Source organism: Empidonax traillii, unplaced genomic scaffold (genome assembly GCF_003031625.1).
Source record: "Empidonax traillii isolate 1590-97213 ecotype Southwest subspecies unplaced genomic scaffold, ASM303162v1 scaffold568:size636062, whole genome shotgun sequence".
Lineage (NCBI taxonomy): Eukaryota > Metazoa > Chordata > Aves > Passeriformes > Tyrannidae > Empidonax > Empidonax traillii.
The window spans coordinates 140673-149464 of NW_020955761.1; positions in this window are offsets into that span (position 1 = coordinate 140673).

Genomic DNA, 8792 nt, shown 5'->3' on the forward strand with positions numbered 1-8792 from the left:
AGTTTGTTCTGGATTGTACAGTGATGAAAGATTTTTTCATGTGATAACCATTCTTCTGGTGGATTTATTGGACTCAATCCACTTCTAAGGGGTCAAACAAGGGCATGAACCAACAGTAATGCTGTTAGGTTCTCTGCACTTGTCAACAAGGAGGCCAGAGAGTTACTGAAATGAACTATATTTTCATCTTAGATCTTCCTTCTAAATTAAGGTTGGAACATTTTGATAATGCTAGTCTGTGAAGTTTCCTTTGCTATTGTCTGTATTATACAGGAATAACTCAAATGGCCATTTTGGTGTATAAATCACAGTACTTTCCAGAGGTGTGACAATAAGTTTTATTACAAAGCTCATCTCAAAACAGAGACACAACTGTGAACAGCAAGAACCTGTCAGAAAGAGTATATATTCATTTTTTTCCCTCCTCACTGCAATTGCTCTCATCCTTTTTTTGAGCAATTGCTGGTTCAGGAGCTCCCCAACTAGTAAATGGAAAAAAAATCCCACATATAGATCTTCTGGGTTTGTCTCAAGCGCAGCACTGTTTGAGAATCAAAAAATAAGAAACCAGACACTAGTAATTTTTGAGAAAATCTTCTGTGCTATTTGGTTTCTCCTTCACCCTACACGTTTTAAGTCTTTGACAAAGATGTGACCATCTCCACATATCCATCAGTCTTACAGTTAGCTGAGGAATTTCAAACTGAAAGCTACCAATCTGCCGTCTTTCAGAAGTATTCAACCCTCACAGAAACTAAATTCATATGACACAATCTCTCTTGAATTCCTGAAATCAGCTAATCTATAAGTAATACAGACAGAAGGCACAAAACACAGTTTATACCCTTTTATCCACCTGCTATCAAGTCAATGCATGTCTGTTATCTAACCTAAACTGTTGGCAGCAAAGTCAGAATGAGCTTTCTCACAGTGATTAGATGTCACTTCTGGCTCTGTCTCTAGTAGCATATGCTACTGAAATATATCTGTCCCACAGACTGGAAGACTTACTATACCAGCTATCATTTCACTGAACATCAGACCGATGGGGGTCTCTGTTTAAGAGGTCAGAATTACAAAGTGCAATATAAAAAGGATACAAAGATTTTCAATATCTATCCAGTCAGCAGCCCATCTCATTTTGTATTCTTCTTTAGAAGATCTACAGCATCAGGTTACTTAGAATAAGGTATAATAAACCCCACAAGAGTAACAACTGATCTATCCATAGACATTTATATCCTAAAATATAGTGATCTATATTATCTTGTGTAGATTTATTTCATTTTTACATATATCTATGCCGGAAGTGAGAGTTCTGTTTATCTCTTCAAATTTTTGGATTGCAAGGACATCTTGAAATTATTATATTTACAAGTTAATTGGATGTTATTCAGAATTGCTTCTGCTGAGCAGTGCACAGTATGCTACTTCAAATTTGTATTGATTATTCCCCCTTCTTGTATTATAGGACAATTGCAGTGGAACATCTGCTTCACTGTTTATAGTTCTTTCATTATTTCCTGTAAGTTTTTAATCCATTACCTACCCTTACTAATTTCAAACAATCCCCAAATTTTCAATTTCTTTTAATGTTAATTTTTCTCTTTAGTTTTCATTTGTTTCTTGTCTTTGATTCAGTTTGGTTTCTGCTACATATTTTAAGGTCAGGTTTCGAGAGCCATGTCCAAGCTGGAAATCTACAATTATTTTATTTAGTGTCTTTTTAATGCTTTTATATTTGTTTCTCTCATGCTACATTACACAAGAATTAATTTTTGACCACTGCTGCACATGCAAATATTTTCATTGGCCATCCCAGGATTTTCAAATGCTTACATTTAATTTTTGTATCAAACTTAGAAGTATAGTTTAAATATTTCTTCTAATTTTAGTATAAAATCTCTTATTTACTACTGTAAAAAAACCTGAAACAACATTAAAGTCTTTGAAAAGATTTTAATTGTTTGGTTCACCCATTTGCTCTTTAACAAGGGCTTTGTTTCTCTCTCTCATTGGCGACCATGTGTACCAAAGAATGCACAATTCCGGTTTTATGCACACTTTTTGAAAAATGGCATCTCAGTTCTAGACATAACCCATCCTTTAAATCCTCAATATGAACCAAAATTGAGATTCTGATACCTTTAATCAGGCTTGCCGTCAAGATCTTTAGTGTTCTCTCTATAGAAACATTGATGCAGGTTTTGGAGTTGGGTGGCAATTTCTGAAGCATTATAGCTAATTATTGTTGGTGCAAGACAAGTTCTTGATAGAAATCCAACTCAACATGGGTACCAATTAGTCTTTATCACTGTCCTAGACCAAGAGAGAAATGCAATTGAGGTATGAGAGAAGTTAAATAGCCCTCTGTTGATGCTTGTCTGTTTTCATCTACTTATGGTATACAAGGTCCTAATTTAATCACTGCAGTTGAATGTATAAAGTTTGGTAGAATAAACCCATGTTTTCCTTTGTGTAGGGATATTGCTGTAACAGAGTTCAGCGAAGACCAAAGGAAGGACTTGAAGGGTTATGCTAAAATGATTCATCTGCTGTTTGCATGTATTTCTCCCAAAATAAAAAAAAAACGCAAGTTGGAATAATAGGAAATTTCTGCTGTTATACCTAATCTGAAACTATCATAATTTCTATTATTACTACTATTTTTTGTTTAATTTTTGTTCATTTTTTATATAATAACAAGAGGGGGAAAAAGAAAAGAAACATACAGGAAAACCATAAAATATTTATAAATTAATTTCAGAATTTAAAATGCATCAATACTTATGTAAGTAGTCTTCTCAAAACACCTAACAACTCTGCGTCTAAATCCTACTGTCATTCATGTTAAAAGTCTTCATCTGAGAAGCTCACCACTGGAAGGGTCCAGCAGATGACTTTATAACATGACTCTCATGTTTCAAGAGCAAACAAGAGAAGGAACTTTCTTTTTCTTTTCATATAGTCGTTTATTTATTAGACACTTCCTCTAGTCTAGGGAATTCAGGATCATTTATTTCCAAGGGAACATGCTACTCATAAGGCTATGGATTTTTCTCCAATGCACCTTTTATTTGAGTGCGAAAAATTCCTCAACTGCTTCACAGAAACTATATGAACATATTTTATTGACTGAAATGTTGTTTACAAATACTTTAAACCCTTCTCCCTTTTAGACATGCAAAGCTTTTTGAAATGCAGTCATACTCTTCCATTGATTTTGATGACCTTTTGACCACCTCCTTGGAGTAGCTTGAGGGGAGAATTAATCTGTGATCAAACAGATAAAATCCTAAGGGTTTCTAAAGCTATATACTGCGATCTCAAACAGGAACTCATTCTTCTGAATTCAGTGGAGAAACTAGTATAAAATCTAAGTTAATGAATGAAGACAGACTTACACAAGGTGTTAGTACAGAAACTTTTTTTGTCACTTTATTTTACTTTATTTTCACCTCTCTGGTTTTGAAGTATCGAAGAAGTCACAAATTATAATATCAGTTTTCAAGGAGGAATATTTTTTACTATTTACCAACTCATGGCTACTTTAGCTGTTTTCCTTTCTTGAGAGATAAGAAAGGATAAAATTTTTCAGGATCACTCTGCAAATAATATGTCACATCCATACCCACTCATCTAAGTACTGCAAATCTCTTGATCTGCCTCCTCTCTATTCATATTAAACTCACATTCATAAGGTTTTAATTTCTTCTTTAAACTTCCTTTCAGACTTGCCATGAACAAATAATACCTTCCTGTTCTCTTATCCTCTACCACCTTTGCTCTACTTCCAGAATCAGCATTACAAAAATCAATAGCTAATACACCAAATTGCTGGGAAAAGCAAAGGGTTAACAGCATAACCATGACAAGGTCATCCTCTCAGTTTCAGGCTACCAAACATACTCAAACAGTTCCAGCACTGAGGACAAGGAACAGCTTTGGATTCTGCCAGCCTGCTCTGCTGCTTGGCCACAGTGTATATGTCAACACACAAAGAACACTGTGTGGTATAAACACACACACATGCATATGCATACACATACCCCAGCCTGGGCTTGGCCACTTCACTGCTTTACTGCTTATCAAAGCTATTGACCTTCCAGGTGATAAAATATTATGTTTGTTCTCTTGCAGTACATGATCTTCTTTTTAGATATACCTCAAACTAGAAAATGTGATTTTCTGGAAGCATCACAATTAGAGACGTGTAGGTTTGGGTCCTCAAAAACATTTCTCAACCACTTACTTACTCTACAGGAACTTTTTTACCTGTATTTAGAGACTGAAGTCTTTCAAAGAGTCCTCAGTACACACTAAGTAACATAGACCAAAAGCAGGAGTTCATCCCCGTACCAGGAGCATATACTTCCAGCAGAAAAAGGTTTGGAACAACAGATGAGTGCTTCCAAAATTGTGTTTTTATTAGTGTCTTTCATCTCAGCTGACAGGATAATTAATCATAATTAAAAAGATAACCTGGGTTAGTGAGGCTTGCTCTGCAATAGAGTTGTGAAATTAATTTCTAGATGGCCTTTGTGTATTACAGCAGGGCTTTCAACACTTGTGAGAGAAAATACTTCCACTGAACACAAACATTGATAATGACATGCTCATCTTTTCTCTGGCTAAAAAAGAAATTTGACCAAATAAACTACAAATCAGATTCTCAGTTGTATAATTTTGAGAATGCCAGCAGTAATTGACTGTCATGAACAGTTACATAAATATGCATACTTCGTGGAAACGTGTATTTTTTTCTAGAACTTTTATCAAATGCTTGTGAAACTGGCCAACAGGTACAAGGAATCTATTATCGGAATAAATTTTAGAGAACAGAAATATTTCTCTGTGCGTAGAGTTTACCTGCCACTGGCTTTGTATTCAGGGCAGAACGTCATAAAAGCACCCCTTTAACACTGAGCCTTTTCAGAGCTCCAGAACAGAGATTACAGCGTCTACAGATGCTCTACTCAAGGCAGGTTCTTTTTATGATTAATGCAGAGAAACATGCATTTTTAAGGTGTAATTCATCTGACTTGTTTAAAGCAGTCACTTTAAGATGTGATGAATCACACCTTAGACTCCACTGGCAGTACTAATGAAAATTCCTTAGTTCTAAAGGATGTCCATGCTGACTGACTTAGACAAATTGAACCCGAGAAGCCTAATATGGTGTAATCATTATGGTTTCCAGTAGTAATTTTGCAAAGGCTTGCTGTATACATATGGGCAAATGTATTTTTTGAGAATTATGACCTCTAAAACTAATTATCTTTCCCAAGTCTGAGAACCTTGACTTCTCAATGAAGGATAGACAGGTTTTTGAGCATCAGAATGAAAGCAGGTATGTTTTGGTAAAATTAGTTTTAATTTCTCTTTATGTCACCTGTTACATACGTAAAATGTGAATTATAATATCAATCTTACTATGACCTGGATTGTTTTTATTCATTCAGATTTATAAAGTGCTTGATAAACTCAAAAAGATACAGATGCCAAGAATTATTAACTGTGTTATTCATCTTTATTACTGTCACCTACTCATGTATATTTTCAACTGAGTTTGATTTTTGACTCCTGATTATATCTCCTTTCTAATTGCATTAGATATTTAACTGTGCCTTGAGCTCAGTGAATTTTCATATCAGTACTTTTGTGATTCAGAGCATATTCCACAATGCCCATTTCCACTCTGTGTTGAATGTGCTTTCCATAAGCTATTAAAGATTCACCGTCACAAGCTATAATTTTATTAATTTTAAGACACTTTTTTTATCAACAGATGAACAATCATGATGATTAAAAATGCTTCTCCTCTCAAGGGCTTGTACAGTATTTTGCATTCTCTGGCATGTTGATTAGTTATGTTGACTGAAAATGAGTGAAAAACAGAGACTACTTATTAGCCAGTTTAGTTAGCTGCTACTTACATTAATGAAAATGTCTGGATGCACGCCCATTAAGAATACTTGGGAGATCAGAGGTTGAAAAGTGATTCCTTTGCTTTCCTCTGCTGACATCTTGGAAAGGATCACATCCAGAAATGGCTATTGAGGCATGCACAGCCTCCACAAGGAAATGTTGCTGCGCTGGAGCCCAGTCCAAAACAGAGCACCCTTCAAGCAGGGAAGCCACACTCGACGGATGTTTGCATGGCACCCCCCTGAAGGTTGGCACTGAAGGTGCTGCCTTGGCAGCAGTAATATTTATCAGCAAAAGCAGCTATAGCAGCTCTGTTACTGCCACTGCTAACAATACACTTCTTGCTCTCACTGCCAGAGAGGCATCGATGGAAATTAGGCAGGGCACATAACTGGTTTTCAAAAGAACAACTTTGGGTTTTATGTCACAATTTATTTATTTATTTATTTATAGGGGTAAAACAGAGTGCATTTAAGTTAGCAAAACAATTTCTTATATACATGTATATTTATTTCATTTCATTTCAGCTAACAATGGAGAGTTTTGTGCTGAGCACAAATCCCATTCTCTTAGCTGTGTACAGCTAGTAGGATGCACTGGTGGTTCGTGGTGTGGGGAGGGAAAGGACAGAAGGAATGTTGCCAAGATTCTTTAACATTTGGAATTGCAAGGATAAAAGCGGTAAAGTGATTTGCCCAAGGTGATGCAGTAAGTGCCAGGAACTGAATCCAGATCCTCTGAGTCACAGCCCAATGCCTTAATCAGCTGACCATGTTTCCAAGCATTTGGCTTTACAAAATCATTTGGCCTGACTTACTGGCAAAGTCATACGATAGCGAATTTCCCCACTACAAAAAGTCAATGACCTAAAAAAAAAAAAAAAAAGGAATAGCTTTTCCTTTTTTTCCCCCCGTTAACTGGAGACATTCCATACCTGAGCAATACTGCAAAATAAATGCTGGAGAGAAAGGATGATGATAGGAACAAGGCTTACTGGTAGTGCAGAATCCAATTCTGCAAGTCTCGGGTGACAATGATTTGTCATAAAGAAATTGTTAGAATGAAAGGCAAGAATCTTACCATCAACAAAACATCTGTTGCTTGCCACTTGGATAATGGGAAAGGCCTAAGAAAGAGTCTTAAGGACTTTGCTGTGACTCTACCTCTTAGAGCACTGCATCTTCCCTTTGGATTTCCAAATGTTTGGTTCTATCTGAGCAAAGAAATCGTATTTCATCCTGACTTTGCTGTAACTCATATGGACTCTGGAATGTCCATATTCCATGCTATTTTCTTTTTCAAAATACATAGGTAGGCTAAAATATAGTGTTATTCTGTTCATTTGGACTTTGGGTAATTGGTACACTAGGTAGCTGTTTCTGACTCTTGAGAGTTAATGCAGTTAAAGTGTTGGCTTACTGAACAAGTCAGTGCATATCTCTGGGTTTAAACACAGACCTGCTGAGTTAGCACTGGAAAATTCAAGTAGTTTTCATTTGTTCCTACTTGTTGTCCCAGTGTGAAAATGGATACTTTATTCAACTGTTAAAAGTAAGATCCACTATGCTATTCAGTGCTTAAACTGAGGAGAGGTAATCAGTAGGCAAGTTTCCATTATAACCCCGGTCCAAGCCTTGTTTTTATAGCACAGTAGTTCCAAAATTGCACCAAACAAGTTCTACTAGAGAGACACTATATGAAAACCTTCTGTTCCTTATGAATTGTGGTGGTGACCTCCAGAGAAGAGCTGCTGTCTGGAGAGGAATCTTGAATTCCACATATCACTGATGTGCAGCACAGGTGGATTGCAGAATTAATCATTGAACTCAATAATTTCTTCAGCAGGAGATAAAATTTCTGTCATACCATCCATAGGCATCTATTAGGATACTTTTATCTGCCATTCTTTAGTTAGATTAATGTACAGGCACTAACAGATACAAAAACTGGAAAAAAAGAGCCCTCGTTTTTTGTGTTATTCTTTTGAGAAGTCATCAGTATACTAAAGTAGCACATGTCCACCAATCTGTAACATGCATATTTCACTGTATATTTCACTGTATATTTCACTGTGTCACCTTCTCTTTATTTTTATTACAACTGACACATCTACTAGGCAAGGTTTTTAACTTTGTAAGTGTAGTGTCCATGAGCTCAGGCAGCGTTCATCTTCTGAGTTCCTGCTGAAATCCTCATCCAAGGGGAGAAAATACACAGCAGGAACCTAGGAGATAGCTGGGGCTAGGGTGGTTAATACAGCTCCTGTAGAAGATAGCTGAGCATCTACTATATAGATTAAATTTTCTTTTTTTTCCCCCTTTTTTTAAGAAGGAAATCATATCCAGTAGGCAACTGCCAGGCCAGGTATTTAACAATAAATAACCCTGCTTTTTCAACTGATCTTGCACATATTGGACCTCTTATGTACAATGTTTCCTAAAATCCTGGTGGAAATAGCTGTTGGTCGTTAAAAGAAAGCTCACAGGATTTGCAGGTTTTTTAAAAAAAAAATGTGATGGGAGAGTTTGGTGATTTAGATGTATACAAATGTATATACAGATGTATACAAACCTTTAAACTGAGCTACAAAGATCTTTGGATAATTTTGAACATACCTAATATGATAAGGGGGAAGGGATGCTCTATTTCAGACATGGGAATGGCTTTCTTATTAGATTTTGAGTGATTAAAAGTCCAGTATAATAAAACATTATGAAATGAAGTATAAAGCAAGCTGGAGGTACTTTGAGTAAAAAAAAGCTTCAGATCCACCTCTGATAGAAGAGAATGGAATAATAACCTTGCCTACATAAATCCAGAATTTTCTGTGGGTTTAAAAAAAGTGAGAGGAAAAATATTCAGGA